The sequence below is a fragment of the Microtus ochrogaster genome, chromosome 22 (assembly GCF_000317375.1).
Source record: "Microtus ochrogaster isolate Prairie Vole_2 chromosome 22, MicOch1.0, whole genome shotgun sequence".
In the NCBI taxonomy this organism is placed as follows: Eukaryota; Metazoa; Chordata; class Mammalia; order Rodentia; family Cricetidae; genus Microtus; species Microtus ochrogaster.
In genome coordinates this window covers 5153174-5178181 of record NC_022023.1, presented here as the reverse complement: position 1 = coordinate 5178181, position 25008 = coordinate 5153174, and the positions used below count along the sequence as shown (strand labels likewise).

The following is a 25008-nucleotide window of genomic DNA, read 5'->3' as shown; positions in this document are numbered from 1 at the left end:
TTCTTCTTCTTCTTCTTCTTCTTCTTCTTCTTCTTCTTCTTCTTTTTCTTCTTCTTACCACAAGCTATTGCCATCTGGGAAGAGTAAACCTCAATTGAGCAAGTGCCTCCCTCAAAACAGCCTGTAGTCAAACACGTGGGCATTTTCTTGGTTAATGACTGATGTGCAAGAGCCAACCCCTGTGAACGGTGGCACCCCTAAGCAGATGGTCCTGGATTAAGTAAGAAAGAAAGGTGAACAATGAAAAGTAAAAGATGACAGACTAAGCAACTCGCGGTGAGCAAGCCAGTAAGCAGCCTTCCTGAAGTAGTATGCTTCCACTACCTCTGTTTCGGTTACCACCTCCATGTTCCTACTCAAGCTCCTTCCATGATTCCCCTTCATGATGGCCTGGAGGGAAAAATTCGAAATCAACCCATTTCTCCCGAGTAAAGTTTATCGCATGGTATTAATCACAGAAAAAGAAAGCAAGCTCTACAAATTATTCTCAATTATTAACATAAGATTGTAACCCGATATGAAGCCTTCCATCATTTCACTCTTAAGTTTAAGGACATTCCATAACTGAAAAAAGGGGTACTATGGATTATTTTATAATCTCATGGATTTATTTGTAGTCTCATGGATTATTTTATAGTAAAATGTGATTTGTAAGTAATTTGATGTATGCTTTAGTCCTGAATATCTTCTTGGCACTGAAGAGTTATAATTCAAGTATAGGCAATTCAATGGGTATTGAAGAGTTATAATTCAAGTATAGACAATTCACTTTTTCCTGTGTTATTGAGAAAATCATAAATATTTTACTTCTAAAGTAATGGCATTGTCATTGCTCTATAAATCTCTCTTGATACACTTCATTATAATAGTCAATGAAAATCACCTTCCTTATCTCTTCTAATAGTCTGTTAGTATTATTTAAATTATTGCATATTAATTGGTCTACCTTAAACACTCAACTAAATTGAATTCACTCATTTTTAGTTTCTACCCTCATCTTTCAATATCTTCATTCCTCCTTTTAGAAATCATTTCCATCTGTTGCAAAGAGAAGTTTCTTTGATGAAAGATGAGGACTGCACTTACCTATGGGCCTAAAGACAAATATGTTAGACTGCAGTTATGAATTACGCTGGTTTAGTTAAGTGGTGTTGGTAAAGAGACCATTACAGAAAACCCAGAGTTTTTGAGCCTAGTCCAAAAAGATCCATCTACAACACAGTTCCCATGCTCTAGAGTCAGGGATAACTGGGGTAGGGGTAGTGATGGGAATTGTGAAAGCCAGAAGAACAGAGAGTTTGCTATAAGATTGCATGGCCTATGGCTAGAAGAAGCCGTACCAATAATGTCTCCACAATATGGCTGGGTGAGCTTGAGCTGAACAAGAAAAATAGCAATAGACATGCTAAGTGAATAGAGTAGTGTAGGAATGAAAGTCCAGTAGGGCTCAAGCCTACTAAAGATTGGTAGGCAACTGAGGAGGGCTGAAAGAGGAATAGTCTCCTTCCAGGAATATCCAAGTGGTTACTGATACAAAATGGTTAACCCTATAAATGAACATATAACTAACATTATTCAGATTGCACAGGAGCTTTACATATTTAGGGATGGATGAATATACATGTACATAAATATAGGTAACAAAAATGAATGAAACAGAGGTCATGAATTTGAAAGAGACCATGGAGTGTTATATGTGAGAGTGAGAGTCTGGAGAAAGAAAAGGGAATATGGAGATTATTTAGTTATATAATAATCTCAAAAGATAAACTAAATAATAAAAGAAGAAAACAGTGAAAAAATATGCCTAAAACTTGGGCCTTACAAGATATGGAATATCATGATCTGTAACAGTAATTTCTATTGTTCTTTACCCATTTATAAAATTTAATCTCAATCAAGAGACTTAGTTTATGGCCATCATAATTAGACAAAATAATAAAAAAGGTGTACCTGAAACACAACCACTCAACATTTGTGGTGCAAAACAATGAGTTTTCTACCTCCCCATCGTCTCAATGATGGCAAAGTGTGAGTCCAGCCATATCACTCGTGAGTCTGTGATGAGTTCAGTCTCCATAAATCACTTTCTCTGACTCTTGGAGCATATTAATGTTGGGGAGACACATTTTTTCTCTAAATGATGAACTGTCAAGATCTCCTGAAGCTGCCTTAACCTCTGACAGTTTCATGGCTAATGGGAGTCCCAACATCTGGCTCCTGGAATTGAGCCAAGAGCTAAGAATGTGCCAGAAGGTTGATGTATCACTTCTGACCACATAGATTTCAATTTTGTTTTCCAGACACCATGTATAGTTTATCTTAAAATAGAGAACCGTTATCTGAAATAAACCTTCTCATTCCACCCTCCGCCTCAGTCATTTACTCCCTCCTCACACAAGGCATGTGTTCTCTCTAACATCCAGCCATCAATGTTCCCGAGCGATATGGAGCTAAATTAACACTCAGCAGGCTATCATGGGCCAGAATTCAGCTGCTGCCATTCTGCGGCGAGAATTAAAGGGAAATAGGATAGATATCTATGAGTTAAATGAATGAAGAAAGCTCTAATATGAGATGTACATGTTATTTTTGTTTTTAAATATTAATTATTTCTTTTTATCCTTTTAAGGTCAATTTTGTTTGAAAACGAACACTAAGAGAAACACTGACGGGTAAGTGACTGCATTTCTCAATTTGGCTCATTTTTTTGAGTCTATATTCTACAGTCATTCTAGCATGCTTGTCAAATGAAGTACCTAAGAAATATTTTGCTGTTTTCCACAACTATGGGTTTTCTAAAGAATATTTTCAAAAATTAAATCTTCCTCTCTAGAAAATGGTAACAAAATCTTTGCCACACTTTGGTCATTTTGTCTAACAGTTAATTTGAAGTACATACAGGATTTGGTGAATTTCGTGTCATAAGCTAAGGGAAGCATATATTATTTGTTATGCTTGAGTCATAAAAGCTGAAATAACTAGTATTACAAAGCCATATTTTTCATCAAAATTTAAGAGGAATCTAGTTTATTTCCTAAGAAATGTTTTATATCTTGCATGGGAGGTCCTGTGGACCTGTATAACAGCTTACAAACCAGGGCAACACAAAGATCTCACTCTTCACTTAGTAAATTGCACGGGACAGTTTGTTTGAGAGGCATTTTTAGTGTTGGGGCCTCTGCTTTGTGTAGTGAAGTGTTTCATAAATGCAAGATAGCTTCAGCATGCTGTAGGTAAAGTGTCATTGAAAGGGTGATTATGTATTTTTTAAAAAATAGGTATTCAGAAAAAGTTATGGCTATGAATACCTCCATTTGTTTTCTTCATAAAAACATCTTAAAATATGTATTTAAGGATATTTCATGTAGTGATAGAGAACTACTTAGAAATAGTAGAGGGCTAACTCAGGAGAGCTGGTTGCATTGCACTTTCTCCAGTTGTTACCATTCTATGGTGTTAGTTCTTTTTTTTCAAATTACTCCTCGTGTGAGAGAAGACCGTTTGATAGCATCCCAGGTACATATGATGCTGAGCCGTTCCAAACTAAAGAGTATAAACTTCAGTTGAGAACAGGCTGAAAGAAATGGTTTGTGAGTTGTGTAAATAGTCTGTGTAAACCTTGAAAGACTGGAATTAAGGAAAGTGGCTATGATAGAATGAAACTAATGATTATTAAAATATAGGAGTAGCAGTTCACCAAGCATTCATCTATTTTATGATGGTTTTCTTTACAAATCTGCAAGACATGTTCCAGGGTCTTTACTAAATATACTTGGTATGGTATATCTGTTCTTTTCCTTAATTGAACACTTCCAATGAGCAGTCATATTATAGAGAGCCACTGTGAAGGATATTGCAGAAGAACAGAAAGGACTCCTTAAAATTAGTCTTAAGGTCAGGACCAATGAATACATCTACTAAACACTCCAAAACAAAGTATCTAGGAGTGTTCCCGAAGAGGGTAAGGAAAGTGTAAGAGTCAAAGAACCAGGAAGTTTTCTGTGAGACTGTATCTCCAGTAATGTCTGAAGCTAAATCTATAACAGCTCGCCCATATTACTGCCCAAACAAGAGCTGAACAAGGACAACACTAATGGAATTCTCAAAGTAGACACAAAAAGGCCCCAGTAATCTTGTATGAGCCAATCATTAATTAGCTATACTAGAAAGGAGGAAGAAACAATGGTATCTAATGTTTGGTGGTTTCTGAATAACAGCTTTGGAACTGAATTCTTATTCCTCTACTCACAACAGCTTTTGTTTATGATTATTTCTATATTTAATTTAAGATAATACCAGGGAATCTATATGGTATTAATGTAGGGACATGAGAAAAAAAGTTGACATGTTTGGCTTCAGTGCCCCATGTCAATGGATGGTGGAACATATTCCCTTCTTTGTGTATGTAATCATTTGCCAAACATTTAAAACACGATCACCAAGGTCACGATCTCATTCCTATGAGCTCATCGCATGTACAGGGGCCTTCTTTGTTTCAAGGAACAAAGCCACTGAGTCCATAATTTCAAATTGAAACTTCTAGTTCCAATAGACATACGACCTTGAAACTCTATGTCACATTTACATCTTCTCAAAGTACCAAAGAAGTGAATTCTTGCTATATGCTTAAAGAAGGTCTGTCCCCAGATGTCTATAAGCATCATGGTGTCATTAAGAGCCCTTGTTGTGTGACATTTGAAATGCTGTCTGAGTACAAAGAGTAGCATATACGAACAATTTTTAAAATCCTTTTATTGACTCCATGGCTCCACTCATCTTCTGATCCTCTCACTTCTTCTCTGAGCCCTTGCAACCTCCCTGGAAAACAGAATTTAAAAGGAAAACAAAACAGAAAAAAAGCCAAAAACAAAAAAAAGAAACAAAACTACAAGAAAAAACAATTCAAAAGTAAAAGATCTATTGTGACCCAGTGAGTCACACAGTTTAACCTTAGTCCATACATCTTAACTTCTTTTCCTTTTTATTTATTTTACATGGCAACGCGTTTCCCCTCTCTCTTCTCCTCCCACCCCCCTCCCTCTATTCTGACTCACCAGCAGTCAGATCAACAGGGCCAGTTCTACTGTTTGCCAAGTCTAGGTACAGAGCCGGCTCTCTGGATTTCTGCACTTGGTAAGGAGGGCAGGACCAGTTTCTCCATTCTCATGCCTCTGAGGCTGACTCTCCCATTTGTCATAGGCGACAAGAAGAGGCGGGGGAACTCATACTTTCCTTACTATTGCCACCCCATGGCATGCTAGGGATGGGGCAAGCCCAGCTCGCCTGCTCTCATGCCCACGGGCCTGGCTCACCTGCACCGCAGTCAGACCTGATGTACTGTGATTACTTAATTGAGTAAATAAGTGTGGGCACATGCTAGCTAGGTGGCATGCTGTGCAAAGGGGCCATTAAGTAAAGAAAAACACTCAAAAATACACTTGGATATTTTGACATCTGTTATGAGACACTGAGGCATCTTACTTTGAACTCCAGGTCTTTTATAGGTATCAGCTAGTTACACTGTGTTCATACTACTTTGCTGTGTGTTATAAAAACCAAAAATTTTGGTTCACTGAACATAATCTATGCATCTGTTTTTTTAATGTGTTTTATTGTGAAAGACGGATAGAATAGATACAAGCACTCACATACAGACAGGGAAGAAGATACAGAGTCACCAAGCCAAGGTCATTTCTAAGGTTCTGGGTCACTTGTGTTAATTTTCACAAGAAGTTACATGGGTTCCTGTGTGTGTGTGTGTGTGTGTGTGTGTGTGTGTGTGTGTGTGCATGTGTGAGTATATACTTTCAAAATCTGTGTATTTTTGAAAATGTCCCCTAAAGAAGCATAGTGGTTTTATTATTATTAGTGGCATTTGAGCGATTATCTCCTTCACTTACAGTACATTGACTTATGAGAACCACGTTTTTAGGCTCTCGATAAAGCTGGTTGATGGACTGACTTTCGCAAACATTTAAGATAAGAATGATGTATATTATACTATCATTTTGCCAACAGGAAACTAACTGTGTGCCAAGATTAGTATACAATGTAAATCATATGGACAGGACTCTCCCCGGAATGCCTGAAGGAAGCACACAGATGCACTTTTCCGGGAAACCATTCACTTCTCCACAGCTCACAGCTGAGAGGAAGGCTTCAGGCAAGACCATACAAACAATTTGTGAGACAAGACTCACAGTAGATATATTCACATCATATTTTCCTGTATTTTTATGGCATTGTAGAATGAGCTATGAAGCAGTGTCTACATATCACAGACAGCAGATAAGAGTCCGCTGCTGGGGACCATGTTGGATAAGTGTACACATTGGAAACAGTCTCTGCCAGAAGGGAAGCATAGCCTTCACAGTCATCAGAATTTATTCTGTAACAGGTGGCTTATACAGTAGAGCAGATAATGCCTCTCAGCAGGAGATCCACATCCTAAACTTGGCAACTGTGAATGTATTGCAACTTCTGCAAATGTGATCAAATAGTTAGCCTTCAGATGGGGACAACCAACTATCCTGGGTTATTTAGTGAGACCAGTGTCCTGATAGTACCCCATGTTTATGAGAGACGAGGAAGTCAGAGTGAGGAAATGGCAGGGGCAAAGATCAGAGAACACAGACTCTCTGATCCCAGAGAAAGTGGGTATTTCAGAGAAACTGGACAGACATTTAAGCTGAGAGGGTCATGGAATACTAATGAAGAATAAATATAATCATCAGTAAAAATGAATTATGCAAGATCAATTTTCCAAATGAACGGGATATAGAGTCCCAGTCAATCTGACTACACAGTAATCTTTTCTTTTCAAATAATCTTTTTAATTTATGATTTAAACATACATTGTTGCTATTTTTCTGATTTTTAATAGCCTGTTCTTTAAAACTTACAGATTATCTGCCATTTTCTTCCAGTGAAAAGGGAGCATCTCTCTTCTAATTATTCTAGCCAAAGTTCTGTGCTGGTGGTTATGGACCTAGCCTAGATCATGGGCCAAGTTTATGGGATGAGAGTGAATTGCATAATTATTTAGATGCAGAAACATATCTATGTTGGATAAACAGATAACATTGCAGAATTTATAAACACAGTCATTTTTAACTGATTTATGAATGAACATTTGTTATAAAAAACAACAGTAAGGTCAATTGAGTTTTGTTAATGGTTAAGGAAGTCAGTCTCCTTGATTCTTTAAACAAAAGCAACTCATTAGAGTTCTTAGAAGAAAATCTAAATTCTCATTTTGTAGATGAAACCAACATAAAAGAGGATAAATACCCATTTAAGTTCAGACTTCCAATTCATATATGCCTATTTTTTTCAAGTAATTCTGCCTTCATCTTTATGAATATCAACAAAAGCTTGTTCAGTTATTTGGGGAACCAGGAAGTTTCTAAAATGATAGGGATGTACTTAACTAAGTTCTGTTTCACCAGGAGTTACTTTCTCATTCTCACCACAAATTTAAATATCTTGCCTCCTCTCTCTCTCTCTCTCTCTCTCTCTCTCTCTCTCTCTCTCTCTCTCTCTCTCTCTCTCTCACTGTCTTTGAAATACACAGAATTGTCTATGCCTTAAGTCTTCCTTGTGTACATTTGAGTAACCCTTTGAGATTCGTTGGTCTTAGATTTCATGTTTCTCTTAACCTTTTGCCTGAACTTCAGGTCTAAGCAATAATTCATTCTTTCTATTCAGCAACTGTACATTTAATACCTGCTTTTTGCAATAGACAGAGTTAAGTTTTGGAAATATAATTATAATAGTAAAAGAATATAAAAGCATGCCGACATTTATTGAAGTATACAGGCACAAAGCAGAAGGGAAAAATAAAGCCAGGGAATTTATGACAGTGATAAGAACATGGAGTGATGGGTGCCAAAGTAAGGACAGCAGCAAAACTGTTCAAGCATGGGAAGTGTGGAGCTGGTCAGAAAAGCTATTGACACTTGAGGTATTTCTTAACCTAAAGAACAGAAATAATTTGAAATGGTATTATAGGGAAATATGTCTTTAGACCTGTAAAATAGGCACTATTAAAAATTGAATATTCAAGATCTATGAAGAATTTTGATGGGACCTTGATGGGGATTGCATTGAATCTATAAATTGCCTTTGGTAGAATTGCCATTTTTACTATGTTGATCCTCCCAATCCAAGAGCAAGGGAGATCTTTCCACTTTCTGGTATCCTCTTCAATTTCTTTCTTCAATGCCTTAAAGTTCTTGTCAAATAGATCTTTCACTTCCTTGGTTAGAGTTACCCCAAGATATTTTATGCTATTTGTGGCTATCGTGAAAGGTGATGCTTCTCTGATTTCCCTCTCTGCTTCCATATCCTTTGTGTATAGGAGGGCGACTGATTTTTTGGAGTTGATCTTGTATCCTGCCACATTACTAAAGGTGTTTATCAGCTTTAGGAGTTCTTTGGTGGAGGTTTTGGGGTCGCTTATGTACACTATCATATCATCTGCAAATAATGAAAGTTTAACCTCTTCCTTCCCAATTTGAATCCCCTTGATTCCTTTATGTTGTCTTATTGCTATTGCTAAAACTTCAAGCACTATATTGAAGAGGTATGGAGACAGCAATACCACTCTTGGGAGTATACCCAAGAGATGCCCGATCATATGACAAGGGCATTTGTTCAACTATGTTCATAGCAGCATTATTTGTAATAGCCAGAACCTGGAAACAACCTAGATGTCCTTCAATGGAAGAATGGATGAAGAAAGTGTGGAATATATACACATTAGAGTACTACTCAGCAGGAAAAAACAATGACTTCTCAAATTTTGCATGCAAATGGATGGAAATAGAAAATACTATCCTGAGTGAGGTAACCCAGACCCAAAAAGATGAACATGGGATGTACTCACTCATAATTGGCTTTTAGCCACAAATAAAGAACCTTCATCTGGCAATGGACCCACACTGGAACACTGGACTGAGCTCCCAAAGTCCCAATGAGGAACAGAAGGAGGGAGAAGATGAGCAAGGAAGTCAGGACCAAGAAGGGTGCACCCACCCACGGAGACAGTGGGGCTGATCTATTGGGAGCTCACCAAGGCCAGCTGGATTGTGACTGAGAAAGCATGGGATAAAACCGGACTCTCTGAACATGGCGAACAATGAGGGCTGATGAGAAGCCAAGGACAATGGCACGGGGTTTTGATCCTACTTCATGTTCTGGCTTTGTGGGTGCCTATCCAGTTTGGTTGTTCACATTCCTAGACATGGACGGAGGGGGGCGGACCTTGAACTTTTCACAGGGCAGGGAACCCTAACTGCTCTGTGGACTGGAGAGGGAGGGGTAGAGGAGCTTGGGGGAGGAGGAGAAGGGTGGGAGGAGGGTGGGAGGAGTGGGAGGCTGGGAGGAGGCGGAAATTTTTTTTTCTTTCTTAATAAAAAAACAAAAAAAATTTGAATATTCAAATCAGACAAATAATTATGATGAGACTCAAACGTGAAAGAGATTTTTGGTGGAGATAGTTGGTAGGAGAACAAGACACAGCTGTGAAGGGAATATTAGGGGTCAGAACAAGGCATCAGTGAGCCTTGGGAAGGAGCTTCAGCGTCATTTAGAACATGGTTAATCCTTAGAAGGTTTTAAGCAATGGAGGAGAACAATGTGACTTCATCTTTGTATGCTCTCTGTAAGGAGTAAATTGAAGAAAGTTGAACAAACAACAAGTCCAAACAGGAGCCTGTTTATCCCATTAAGTGTGACTGCAATTCAAGAAGTTCAAATGCTAACAAATTTTATTAGATTTCAAAACATGCAAGCAAGATACTTAAAGATTTACGGTTTTCAGACTTTGTCATTTTGGTTTTGAATAACACAGACACTGCCAAATGCTTACCTGTCAATTTTAGAGGAGAATATATGCTGCGGTCTGAGAGGGCTTTCCAGTTTTAAGGCAGGTGTCTGGATATGACTTCAAAATCAAAATCTACTTTCTTAGGACTACTATATAAGCAAGTCTGATACAATGATTGATTATGCAAAGGAGGATGGGGAAAGAAAGAGTCCTCAAAAGCTTCAGTTGAGCTCTTGAATTTTCTTGAATTTTGTGTCGGAAAGGTAAATAACCAACCTCATGTGACATCCAAAACATGATCAAAATGTGGATTCATGAAGATTTATGCTTTATCTAATGAGTCATACTGTCCAAGTCTAGCAATAAGAATAAGTGTGTAGTGTAACTGATCAAATCACTTCAAAAATTAACTTACATAATTCTGATGTTTAAAATAGTAAAAAGACCACATTAATATGACCCAACCTATATATCTGAGTTAGTGGTGGCACAGATAAAAATATCTAATGTTTGAGAAACTTGAACTGAGCTCTAATGTTAAATAGGTCTAAGTCAAGGGTCCATATTTCCTCAAGGAAATTCATTGTTGAATGAATTTTTCCTATTCTTCCTTGATGCTGTTTATAGATATGGAGGTTTCAGACGGGTTATGATGAAAGGTACATCTTGGGAAATCTCATGGTGCTGAAGACAGTGGGCTGCACAGCAACAGGAACAGTGAGGATGCACAGCATGGCCATCAAGAGGCAAACTAAGAAAAACTCCGGGTTCCATTAGCAGTGGAGAGAAATGGTAGCTGAAGGGAAGAAGGAACTTAAATATAAGCAGCATGGAGGGGTGGGAAATAAACTACGTAAGACATAGTTGTGGCCTGGTGTTCTAGAGGTGCTGGCAGGAAGTCACACTAGAAATATGTATGGAAAGCTGTAAAACGAAAGGAGTTCAAACTTTTGGTTCATAGGCATTCCCACCAATTGAGGATCGAACAGCAAATACGGTGAATTCTGGAACCGTATGCTATGTTGGGGCTACCAGGATGTGGGAAGAGTGTGTCTGAAACAGAAGTCAGAGCCAAAGGCTCAGAAATCTAAGATTGTCCCCTGCTTCATCGTTTGTTTTCTACTGAAATGTAAGTCTCCTAAGCACAGGACACACCCTCCACTCTATTTCTTTCGATTAGCTTATTGATTGACTTTTAGTCAATAATAATAATTGGATGAATTAATATACTTGAGCAAGTTTGCCTTAATGTTTAAAAATATGTCGGGTATTGTAAGATACCTTTTCAAACTGCATGTATCATGGGGAGTGTAAGTACTAAGGGATCTTTAAATGGAATGCCTTTGTTTGAGTCTTAAATCCAGTGTTGAATAATAACTGAATGTTAGCTTATTAAATCATTCAAAACCTCATATTCATCATCGAAACCTTTTAAACACATCTACAAATATCTAACTTGGTGATGATTCTGATGATGTCATAAACTGGTGCATGGAAAGCACTTAGGATAACCCGGGTTGGAGTTTCTCGTGTTTAAGGAAATCCACAAGAAGGCACATTTGAAAATGACTATCTTCCCATGAAGAACGATGGTTTCCTTGTTGCATTATTATGAAAAAGGATCCACTTTGCACTTGAGGTATCATATATTTATCTATTAGCTTTGTTGCTTATTTGGACACTATACGTGGGTAACAACAAAACTAGACTCTTGCATCAGCTGTTTCTGGAGTTTGTAAGCATGTGATGTGCATATATCAAAGGTAGAAAGGCTTAGGAATGAAAGAGCTGTGACTCACAGATTTAAGTCATAATCAGTGATTTTTTTTTTTTTTTTTTTGGTGTTTTGAGACAGGCTCTCTTTGTGTAATAGCCCTAGCTATCCTGGAACTCACTCTGTAGACCAATATGGCCTCAAAGTCAAAGAGATCCACCTGCATCTGCCTTCGAAGTGCTGGGATTAAAGGCCTGTGCCAGCAACACCAGAAGATTTTTACCAATAATCAGCAATTTTTATCAGTAAGATTTAAAGATAGTTTAGACTGAATCGGGGTCATGTTTCACTACTCTCTCCTGTAGTATTTTTCTTTTGTTCGCAATAATTTGTTTTTTTTTTCTGTGACATTTAAGTTTTACAAGAAATGTACTGTCTGTCCCAGTTTCTTTAAAGGAAATATTTTTCTTTACCTATCCATCCAAGGCTATCTTCCCCCACACAATCCACCTCCAGAAATACCAGCCGAGGCTTTGAAGAAGCATTTGCCTCTCTGATAAATTGTACGGCACACCCACTCTTCCTTTGGAAATGAAACCCTTGAGATGAATGTTTGATGTGTGTTCATCTCTGTATGTTCTCATTCCCCCCTCAAACAAAAAGGTGAATCACCTTACAAAGCCAGATACTGCAAGGATGATTATGGGTCATTTATTTTGGATAGGAACACATCTGCCTTGCCCTGTAGCTAGGCTTTATGACACAAATTCAAAACACTTGGAAGTTACTTTTCTGTGTGCCCACCAACTCTTCCTATAAGAAATACAAAATTTTCTGGTTCCACCAAACATTAATTTCCCTGAAAATATTCAAATAATTTAGGTACACTAGTATAAACTTAGAAATGTAATATAACTTCAAAATCACTTTAAATGACAACATGAATACCAATAATCATCTCTGTGAGTTAATATCCTGGCTACATAGATGCTGTAATTCCAATTTGAAAGGGAAAATAACTGAGGACCCACTGCTTGAATAGTTTTCCCAAAGTTATATAAGAAACCTTATGTTTCATTTGCTTTTTGTTAAGAGAAGGTCAGAATGTGTTGGTTTTTCTGACATCAAACTTCTCATCCTCCTTGCCTTGTTTCTTAAGCACAGAGATTATAAATGTGAGCCATCACACCCAGGGCTCAAAACCAACACTGTATCTTGGTTTTAAACTCAGGAAGATGTCTCTATAACCTAAGTTTTACTTTTCCCCCTACATTTAGCCTCATTTCAAATAATTTGGGGTACATGGTAGAGTCTATTGCCATTTACAGAAGTTCTGTCATTGCTAAAATCCTCACTAGACAGAAGATGGAATTCTTGATTAAAATTACAGTGTAGATGAAGAATCTTATTAGGCAGGTCTCCTCAGACTCAAGTTCTCTCCTCTTTTGAATACTGTCTATTCCATGCTGGGTGCTTAATAAATATTAATTATGAAGATGCTTCACAGAATTTATTAAAATGAATGTAGCTCTAGCAAGTACTTAGATTGCTTAAGAGGGGACTGTATCAATTCAATGAATTTTACTTCATTATAATGTAATTTTAACTGAGGAAGAGACAATAAATGATCTCTAATCATTTTGACTATGATAGAGAAAAGAACAGCATCTCCACTGATTGGAAGTACAATCAATGAAACTACCACTTACAGAATGCTTTCCTTATGACAAGAGCCCATCTAAAAGCATTTCATGTATGCTAACTTTTACTATTTCGGCAGCAATAAGTAAGAAAAGGCCATAATCTTTATTTTCTAGATGAGGAAACTGAGTTTTTAAGGAATGAAGTAGACAAACAAACTAGCATCAAACCTTCAGTTTATCTGACCTTGGTACCATAATGTATACTATATGTGCTATATAGAGTAATGCTCTCTTGATGTGACTGAATTTTCATGAAGCATGGTGTAAAGCTGAGGGCCCTACTCATTCTCATGTTCATCATCTCTACTTTGGAAAGGTATTAATTAGGCATTTTGTGTGTCCCATGTACTGAAAAGGGGATCTACTGGTATGTAAGGCTAATCTCTTTTTCTGAGAAGATAATACAATCAAATGTCATATTCACTAGTACATATTGTAGGACAGAGTGAAAAGATTGTTATAATGGAATCCAAAGTTGACAGGGCACATATCTGTAATATCAGATTTTAAAAGCAGAAGCAACAGGATCAGGGTTACAAAATCATCTTCAGAATCACAACAAGACAGGCCTGATTTGACCACATCAGATAATATCTTAAAGTAGCAAATTAATAACATAAGCAAATCATCAGTAATATTGTATGAGAATATAGAATTCACTATGACTGGGAACTATAAGAAAGGAATATTAAAGAGCATTTAAAAACCCAGGGTAAAAGATAAGCATACTAGTTACTGAACAGAGGAATCTTTAAGCATAAGCAACATAGAAATTAAATTTTATAATAGTTTGGAAGTTTAGCATATATTCCTAGGGAAATAATAACCCATATACTCAACACTCTGGTATATACTGACCATGTCCTTTCAAAAACAAAAACAAAAAGAAAAAACACATTTTGAAAAATCGTAATAGAACTTCAGGAATATCCACAAACCAAGATATAGCATTGACCTATTCTATTTATTGTGTTTTGTACATGGATTTTTGTTGTACCCTCTTGCCCTGAAGGCGCAACGATTTGTTCAATGTCTAGTGTGTTTTGTTTCTTCTCCCTGGCATAACTTCATAGATGTCTTAGGCTTTGTCCTCTCTCTCACAATGCACACATGAATGAATACATTAGAGGAAATCAAAAGAGAGAAGATAAAAACAACAATGTAGGACCTAAATCAAGAGCATTGACCTCGATATCTGTAGCACTTAAACTTGAAAATACTGATTCCTTTAAAAATACTTCACTCATGGACTTTTTATTTTTGCAGTAAGTTTCTAACTACCAAAATTACATAGATCTTTATGATTGTTATCACATAACACAGAGGGCAGGAGAAACAAAATCTTAGGAGAATTCACATCTAACTTATAATGCAATAATGCAAGCCTTTGTACACACACATATATGCATGCACATAGAGCATATGCACATGCTCTGAAGGATTCGGGAGTAGGTAGGATTCCCTTGAGCCAAATCCATAAGTCACTATTCTTTTTTTTTTTTTTTTTTTTTTTGGTTTTTCGAGACAGGGTTTCTCTGTGGTTTTGGAGCCTCTCCTGGAACTAGCTCTTGTAGACCAGGCTGGTCTCGAACTCACAGAGATCCACCTGTCTCTGCCTCCTGAGTGCTGGGATTAAAGGCGTGCGCCACCACCACCCGGCTCATAAGTCACTATTCAAACCTGAAAGTGCATCTTGCTCTTTTGTTCCACATTCCTCTTTATAAAGCTCTCTCTTTGCTTTCTTAGTAGGTAAGCACCGCTTATAATCTCACAATGGTTTTGTCAATGAGCTTCTGAAATCTGCTTCTGTCTTGCAAGGGAAGATCTATGTTCCTTGGATAATTACGCTTTCATACTTGATATCTCTTAAAGCCTTCATGACATATCATGGAGAGAAAGAGGAGGGGATGAAGGTAGAAAATGATACTTCACTGGGTACTGTGCATTTCTTCTCTTCCATTCTGCTGCCTATGATTTCTAGGAGGAGGGGGAATTTCATAGTGCAATATATATATGAATTTCTAGCGATAATTCTGTTGCTTCAGCACCTTTATGCCATTGTTTTCTGTCTCTTAGGATAACATTGCTGTCTGAAACTGGTTTTCAAGGAAGTTCAGTGGGGGGGCCTTTTTTACAGTTTCTAAAATGGCAAAGACAATTGGAAGTCATTTTAGATATGTACTCATAATAATACGAGTGCTCCTGGTATCCACATTAGCAGCAGTCATAACTTCACTTATATAGCTGGTCTCACTGAGAAATGTTGCAGGCGCTGACCCATTTGGTAGTTGGCTGATATCAATATTATTATACCTATTTTCATATGAAGAGTCACTGGTTTATAGTTATGAATTGTCAAGGTACAAATTATCTTTATAGGTATTTGAATTCTGCAAATATTTCTCCATTCTATACTATATTGTCAGTCAAAGGAAAGTAGTAGCAAATTATCAAGGAAAAATGAGATCAGGTTTGCAAAGTATGAAATAGCATTGCATGCTATGGTATTAGAGAAATTTACCAGAAACCGTGTACACAGTTTAGGTTTTAATAAAGAAGTAACGTGCAAACTGAATTTTTAAAAGAGAATAGGTGTTGTCTAGGTTAAGGAAGTTAGAAGAGGTGTTTCTAAAGAGAAAAGAGCATTTGAGAAGGTGGGAAGGGGAGGGGTTTGAAAACTGATTTATTTGAAGAGTCCATATCTCACAAAGATTATGTATGGTAAAGGGTTTGCTCTTTTCCTAACAGTTATAGGAATCTAGTGTGAGATCTAATAAAAATTTTTTTCAGTAAAGACAAGACAATGATACTTATAAAGCTATGCCAGATTTCCATCAATATATGAAATTACTTGCAAAGAGAAAAAATTGACATTGGATTTGGAGATTTCAGTCAATCGTTCAATGAAAAAGAAGTCATCTGTGCATGAGGCAAAGCCAAACCACTCACCACGGGACCCAAAAGTAAGGAGAGAGAGAGAGAGAGAGAGAGAGAGAGAGAGAGAGAGAGAGAGAGAGAAATCTTTAACCTCTGTGCCCTTGGGGAGTAATAGAAGCTGGGAATATCCTCAGTGATAAGAAGTTCTCACACTATTGGGTATTTCTTGAATGAATTATTATACTCCAGAAAATAAATATGATTAACAAATATTCAAATTATTTACTTTGTATACTTAGTAATAGAGTACATAAAACCAAATATTTTTTAAAGTGGGCAGGCAACTCTATAAACTGTTTGAGTCCCAATATAAAACATTAACACAAATTTTATAAACCTTTATCTTCCAGTTCCCCTACATCCTGCATGCATACTTAACATTGAAATACAAGAAAAAAAAATAGTTTGTTTCTTAAAGGTGGCCAAGTAACAACAGGTGCCAACTAAACAGCATAAAACGTGTTTTTAATGAGCTTGTAGAGTTCCAGCAGCTACCTAAGTAATTTAGGCCACCAGGTGTCACTAAAGATTAAGCAATGGCGAAAGATTTCCCTGCCTTTAAATCCTTCAGAGGCTTCTGACAAGCTACGCAAATGAATGAGAGTATTCATTTAAAGAATAACAATAAGTGGGAAGCTTTTGAGTCTTGTCCTTGTTTCTTTCTGCCTTCTCTCCCTTATTCCTAGACTGAATTCATTACCTAATTTCCTAACTTTTGCCTTCTATTTTTGAAGTAAAGAATTGCCATCCTAGCACGGCTGAGTGTGCTTTTTGTTCCGGCAATTTGTTTGATTGTGAATCATATTTTCACGCTCCGCTTTTCTCTGACTTCATAAAAGGATACTTTCCTGGCTCACTTTTATTAATGAGCCTTTGCACAGCCACCTTGCTTGTAAGGGGAATTGCATGGGCTGAGCGTGTGTCTATGATAATGGCCACGTATCATGGGTAGTTAATCATGAAGAAAATTCATTAGCTGAATGTCACCGGAAGCCTGTGTCATGTGGCAAACGAACAGGGGCTAGCGGCTTGAGTTTTAATTTCTGCAATGAGTGTTTATAAGAGAAGAGAGACAGAGACAGAGAAAGACAGAGAGAGACAGAGAGAGACAGAGAGAGAGAGACAGAGACAGAGAGAGAGACAAAGAGAGACAGAGAGAGAGACAGAGAGAGACAGAGAGACAGAGAGAGAGACAGAGAGACAGAGAGAGAGACAGAGAGACAGAGAGAGAGACAGAGAGACAGAGAGAGAGACAGAGAGAAAGAGATCCTCCTATATTCCACATGAAGTTGAGTAGAGAATTAATGGTGACAGATGGTAGTGGAACCTGGTGTGTGGCCTGGATTACTGAAGTTTGTTATTCATGTAAAATTCTCCACATAGTCTTCAGTGGAGGAAGTTCACTTCTTAAAACACCTGAATTGTCTATTTAAAGTCATGGAAAGTTAAGGCATATATAGTCTTTGAACAAAGAAATACATTTTTCTTTGTTTTTGGAGAAAGCATTTCTCTGTATCTATCCTTGGCTGTCCTGGAACTTGCTCTGGAGGATAGGCTGGCCTTGAACTCACAGAGATCCACCTGCCTCTGCCTCCTGAGTGCTTGGATTAAAACAATGTATGTGCTACCACCACCTGATGACAAGTATGTTTTGTTTCATTATTTTTATAACGAAAGTTTCCCCGTATAGCACAAGCTAGCAATAAACTCATGATGAAGTAGGTTGCAGGAGCCAGCCTCAAACGTTAAGTGATAACACTGCCTCCATCTCCTGAGTCCTAGGATTGCAAGTATTACTGCCATTCAAAGTTCATGTTATGTGTTAGTCAAGTCTGAATATCTGAATACTTTGTGGAAATTAACTCCAGTTAATATTTAGTTTAAAGATTCTGGGTGTGTCCTGTACACACTAAATATCCCTTTCGACAAGATTCTTTAGTCCAGGCTTACGGCAGGTACTTGTTGAGTTTTGATGATGCAACAGTAGATGATACTAATATGACATGTCCATATTGAGGCATCATGAGGATACTTTGGGATATACTTGTCAGTATGTCTAACAAAGGAGGAAGATGAGAGCATGGGGAAAGAAAAAAGTATGCAATTTACCAAGAGTATTTTCATACATATTCTATCTATATTGACATGTTATATACCAATATAAAACAGCTAATGAGAGAGAGAATAATAAGAAAGCATAGAGGTGTTAATAAGTGGAGATCAAGATCTCTCTGAGAAAGTTCTATGTGAAGGGATACAGAGAGATACCAATGCTATTCAGCAATTATCCAGAAGAGAGCTATAGTCTTTAAATTGATAACCTTTACTACTTCGTGTAAGAAAGAGATAGACACCCTATCTCTATACTGAAAACTCTCAAAAAGGTGTGTTACTTACACTAAGAGTAATCAACTCTAGACTGAAGAAAACAGGGCTATGGTAAGGAAGAGAAATACAGTGGTGGCAGCCAACGTGGTTGGAGCATAGGAAAAGGGAAGATCTGGGCTGTAATGGTGGTAGATACCTACTGTAATATAGAATATGTTGTTCTCTAGATATTTTTTTAAAAAAGCGCACATTCTTCACTGGTGAATGCCAGCCTGGGGAAATTTTTTTGAAAGTCATTTATAAACTCCTTCCAAGAGCCAAAAGAATGGCCACACCTCCTTTGACATATCGGCACATGTTGATGGCACACAGTATGAATAATATTTTGAAGACAAAGGCGTAGGTATACAAAGAGCCTCATTATGCTGTCATTTTAATATTGAAAAATAAGATGCAGCCAGAGTATTCAATAATATTTGAGAGGTCATAAAATTGTGGAACACCAGCTTGATGAGATAATAAGCTCTCATCCCAGTGATAATTATCAACGAGAAACAAAGGGACAGTGAAGCTCGTAGTGAAAGGCACGCTTTAAAGTCACATGTTCAGTTTTATTGTTATGTCTTCGATGCTTGCGTTAACTAGGATGAAAGGGAAAAATGACCAGCTTACTTGACATACTTAGTAAACTTTGGATGATTTCACCAAATTTAAGGTATAAAGCCATACCTTGTCGTCAAGTGCAGCCACTCATGACATGCAGGTGCCAACTACAAGATGTTGTTAAGGTAGAACTCAGGGACAAGGGGACGAGAGAGAATGAGGTGGGAGAGTATGTGTGGACCGTCATTTGCGTGTGAGTCTTTTACATAGTTCATCAAGTCTATACAGTTTACAATTTGTATTTCATCAGGCTGATGTGTGTGTAGATGCTTCAGTAGGCGCTCTCTGGAGGAATAGAAACCACTGAATTGCTACGGTAAAGGGTGTTATTAGATTAGTTTTCATAAATCCAGCTGTGCTGGTCAACAGTAGCTGTCTCTGTGTTAAAGAGACAGAGAACACAGTGACTGCTCATTGCACAAGCCTGATGTTGAAGGCTCGGGGAGTCCTGGAGAGCATCTCTACTGTACTCCACGTTGGAGGGCTTATGAAGCTAGGCGGTGGTTTCATAAGTGAGGGAAAAGCTCTCAGAGGTTACCATGAGTTAGAGTGCACAAAACTGCCTGGTGAGAAATCTCTGCCTTGTCAGTCACTGCCATGCAAATCATAGTCCTACGAATAGGAGAAGTCCTAGCCGGTCCAAGCTCAGTCCTGTCAAAGGCTTTTAGACAACGGATTTGCTCGAGAGCCCAGGGCTTCAGTTCTCGGATGCCAAGTTACAGTTTTCCAAGGTCCACAATTTGGGCTTCATGGACCAAGTCTGTGAAAACCAAATGTGGACTGGCTCCATTTTCTGGGCTTTATGAAAATCCTTCCATCCATAGAGGCTGCAACATGGAGCTTCACTCTAAGACTGACTCACTGGCAAGTCAGAGAATTTCCAAAATGGGATGCACGTGCCCCGTTCACCTAATTGTGCCTTAGCTCAATGCACAGGTTAAAGTCAGGCAAGGAAAAGAAAGTACCAAGTGTAGTCGTGCAGCGTATTGTGTTAATCATTGCTGACAAAATCACATCACAGAGGTGAAAGGCAGACATTTTGGAAAGAGTTTTTCTCATCTGTGGGAACTGTTTCTTGCTGTTCAGCCCTGCCCCTGGGTTTGAAAGAGATTTAAACATTCGTGCTGCTCTGTGTTGATACTGCCCTGGTTTTCCTGTGGTGTGTATGGTCCTCTACCGCCAGTACCACTACTGTGAAAATAGGATCTTAAACTTTATTTGATTTCAGAGATTTCCCTCACTCTAACTTTCGCATTTTGAAGCTACACTAATATTCTAAGAGCTTTTTTCTATATTGTCTGTATTCTCAGTATTTTGGGGGTCCTGTGTTGTATGACATTTCTGGAAAGAGAGAAATAAATGTCTTTTAAACCCAGATAGTACCATGATAGTAGGTGATGTGGGAATGATTTCTTATTAATAAAGAAACTGCCTAGGCCCATTTCATAGGCCAACCCTTAGGTAGGCAGAGAAAACAGAACAGGATGCTGGGAGAAAGAAGCTGAGTCAGTGAGTCGCCATGGTTCCCCCACTGCAGACAGATGCAGGTTAAGATCATTCCTGGTAAGCCAGCTTGTGGACTACTTAGAATAATAGAAATGGGTTAGATCAATATGTAAGAGCTAGCCAATAAGAGGCTGGAACTAATGGGTCAGGCAGTGATTAAAAGAATACAGTTTCCGTGTAATTATTTCGGGTCATAAGCTAAGCTAGCCATGTGGGCGGCCGGGTGCAGGGGACGCAGCCCCGCCGCTCTTATTTCAACAAGTAGGAGAAGAAGATGATTGTAGTCAAGTCTAGTTTGGAGCAGGACTGAAAGTAGTCGGCAAAGGGACTTACCTGTCTGTTGTTACTTGTAAGAAGAGGGATGACTGACAAGCAGCTAGCTGTATGGCCAAAACGCCCATGCTGGAATTGGTGCTGATGTAAGAGCTTGGTCCATAGTGCTGGCTTCCCCGCTTACAGCCATGCCAGTGGAAGTCATTTATCCACAGTAACTGTTCTTGCTGATAAATCTTGAAGACGGGCCTCGTAAATCTTGTAAGTTTCAGGAAATCCAGAGACTTGTGAGTTTTATTTTGTGATCTTTGGTGAGCCTTTCATATCCTTTCAGAAAGAAATATTTTTGAGCAATATTCCTACATAGTGTCTTGCTATGGAACCAATCAGAAGATACTTATACACATATAATGTATAAGCTTATTAGGAAAGTATTATGTACGTATACATGTATAAATTAATATATATGTACCTTTATCTATATATTATTTAATAAAAATACAATGTATCTTTGTGTTAAATTACACTTTGTAGATTAAAATTGATTTTTAAAAAAATTCTACATTCAAATTAAATATATTGCCATTATTTTGAATCTCTATAGTTACAGGGCAACAGTCTACACCTACAAATATACCACAATGTTTAAAATTGAGAAGCGACATCAAACATATCACTACAGAGATGTTTCAACTTCTAGGTAATATTTCTACCTATGGATATTTTCAACTAATAAAAGATATGTCTTAAATTCTGTGGTACCACGCTGACTTCTAGGGAAAGAAAAGCTAACCCTTGACATGGTGACATGGTATCGATGCCAAACAAATGCCTTTGTTTATAAAGAAAAAATCCAATAGAAAAATCCATATTTCAGTTGAATAAACTCTGCTTTATAGCACCCATTCTCTACCTTTTTATCCAGTGTTTCCATTTCCTGAAAGGCTTATCCACAGTTTCATCAGTAACAGATAGCAGTGTCTCCAGACTGCAAAAACACGGTCGCAAATTGAAGAATGAAGGCTTTGAGTGAAAAAAAAATAGATACATCAGTGTCAGTGTTCTTAATACATGAACTAACAAACTAAGAGCCATGATCTGGTATTATTTCTGTTGTGAGAATACCATCGGCAAGCACTGAATATTTCTGTACAATAGACTGATGGAAAAATCAGTCAATGTGATCTAAAACACTATTTGTTAAATGGAATTTCCTGTTATTGAAAATTAGGAAAAATGTAAACATTAATAGTTTTTCCATTTGTCTTATAGATTATATCAATTACATGAAGAGGGAAAGCCGATTAAGATACAGAATATTGTTTAACATTAAATGAATAGTTTAGTCCATTCTTTGAAGCTAACACTTTTTTATTTAAGTAAACAAAATGACCATATATGGCTTGGTAATATGCTGTTTCATTTGCAAAAATTTTTGGTCGAAATCTCATCAGAGAAGATAGATTTAATATTTTAAGGATCAACAATATTAATTAAAGAAATCTGGATTATAGATACAGTAACCACAGAAAATATAGGATATTTGGATTTATTATGTGTGTCTTTATGTGATGACTATATTCACCCTATCACTGTTTCTTGAAACATCTAGACAGACCTAAGTCCAAATTCAGAGTCTTTACTTTACATGCCTCTGGTATCTTGATGGCATCTCTGAAACGTGAAGTTCTCACACAGTATCAATTCTATCAATACTTTAAGTTGGATAAGGCAGTAGTTTTTCTCTACTAACTTTTATTTATTTAAGTCCCAAATTATCAAGTTAAATGTATGCATTTGCAACTTTGATAGATCAAATTTAAATCTAAATGCTTTGACCATCCTGACAATGGCAGTCTCTCTCAGGTACTTAAAAAACAAGGGTTATCTTATTCATGGTATTTTCTCTAATATTTTCCAAGTGTAAAATAAACACGGGCGTGTGATTGTGTATTCTCAACACACACACACACACACACACACACACACACACACACACACACAAACTTTCACATGAGAAAGAGACAGAGATGGAGAGATGAGAGTAATGTACTTTATAAAGGCTTGTTAATTTTTCACACAAGATTTAGTTCATATGAGATGATTCTCTACAAAGGTTCTTCTCCACACAAGATCTTTGAGTTTCTAGTGTCTGCATTTTTGAGATACAGCCTTAAATATCTAATGTAGAAGTGAAATGGAAGAACACATATGATATTTTAACGAACTAGGGCTGGATGTGCATTGCAACATTTCTGCTCTTATTTCATGGCCAAAACTCAATTCATATGTTTACGTGGTGACTCTAAAACAGGATGAAATATGAAGCATTTGGTGATCATTCAAAAAATTTACCTAGAGATGATGTTTGACAGTCTCACCAGTGTAGAGAAAGTTGTAATATTTCCCACTGAACTCTCCCATGTCATGAGATTGAATTTATTCCAGATTACATTTTAGTTCATTGCATTTATAAACTGTGAATAAGTAGGTACTCTTTCTGCTTATTTGTACAGGTTTTCCAAAATAACATTTAATTGTTCTTTCTGAAACATGTGATTCACATAAGGATTTGACACAAGATTTGACTTTAGCTGATTGCTTGACTATCAGTAAATGTCACAAGGTACTCTTTGGGACATTGGTTGATAGAAGCAGGGTCTATGATGCAGGGTCAAGGTTTATTTCTTCTACATTTTTAAATAGGAATAGGTTACTTTGATAATAATATCTTCTCGTTTAGAAATAGTTACACTTGACAGAATATAGTGAATGGAGACAGTCTCAGACATTAAAATATTCTGAGACCAAGTTTTAATTGCACTAGCTTCTAACAACTAGCCACTGACAGGGTACATGTTCTTGGTGAATTAATTGAATTTCCTGATCATTTCATTTTTCATATTTTAATGGAGTTTTATCTGTCAGATTTCTTACTTGTGAGCAATAAAAATCAATTCGGGTGGATTCAAGTAGAAAGGGAATTTATGAAAGATAGTTAATAATTCATGGAGCTATAGAAAGCTATGATAACTGAGCCAAGAGAATAGATATAAACTAAAGGTTCAGTGGTCTCAGCAACCATGACAAAATCTCCACCGTGGGAGCCATCAGATGCTGGCAATGCTGGACATGCACTGGAAGCTTGACATTCTCACTCTGGAAGCTGATTACCACTACATAAAGTTCTTTCTTGTTGAGACTTTGAGTCATGATAGCCACATTTAAATTTCTAGGAAAAACTTTTGATCCAGCCTGAGTTAAGTGCCCATGTCTCTGGTGTCAAAGAACACATAAAAATGAGTACCTGGACTTTGCTTTCTGAACAAAAAGTATAGATTTTCTTTTCCTGAAACTGCCCTCAAAAGGGTATTGAATATGGCAATACCTGCTTACTTCAAATACAAAATAAGACAATGACACTGTCATTATTTTGATAGATCATTTAAGATACATTTTAAGTTGTATAATATGTTTCATATTGATGTCCAGATTTGGTGTGGGAAGCCTGGCTGATGACTCCCAATTCTCCTGCAGAAAGTTTCTAAACCAGGCCTCTACTCCAAATAACTCCTTTATGAGGTCTGATATTTCTCAGCTACAAAATATACATCCACATGTGAGAAAACCCACATAAATATATGTAAGGCTTGTTATTTCCTGGACAGTGGTAGCAGTAAAACAATAAAATTCAGGAAGCCTAAATAACTAATGAACAACTAAGTAACCAACTGAACTACTTTTGCCAAATATGACCAATCGTATACAGACCTATTGTGCTGTTATCTTTTTCTTGAACACTGCCTTTTGTCTCCCCTTCTGCATTTCTCATCATACAATGTTTTGGTCCAACCCCTGTAAGTCTGTATGACTCCTCCTACTATTCAATGACCCATAAGCATGGTTGACATACCATATAATTATAAAATAGCTTATCACTACTCTTAGACTGTGTCAACTCAATAAGTAACTTGTATAAGTAGCTATTACAGATGATTAAAATATAATTTTACATTGGATAAAGAGTAACTTTTTGAGCTTTGCAATTCCAG

General features: G+C 37.3%; 1 protein-coding gene across 1 annotated transcript in view; it reads left to right on the top strand.

Moving 5' to 3' along the window:
- Tenm4 (teneurin transmembrane protein 4) overlaps positions 1 to 25008 on the top strand; it is a 2359892-nt gene that overhangs the window by 220696 nt on the left and 2114188 nt on the right. The window contains exon 2 of the mRNA XM_026784248.1: positions 2633 to 2675. The gene's annotated coding sequence lies outside the window, so the exon portion shown is untranslated. The remainder of the gene's footprint in view (positions 1 to 2632; positions 2676 to 25008) is intronic.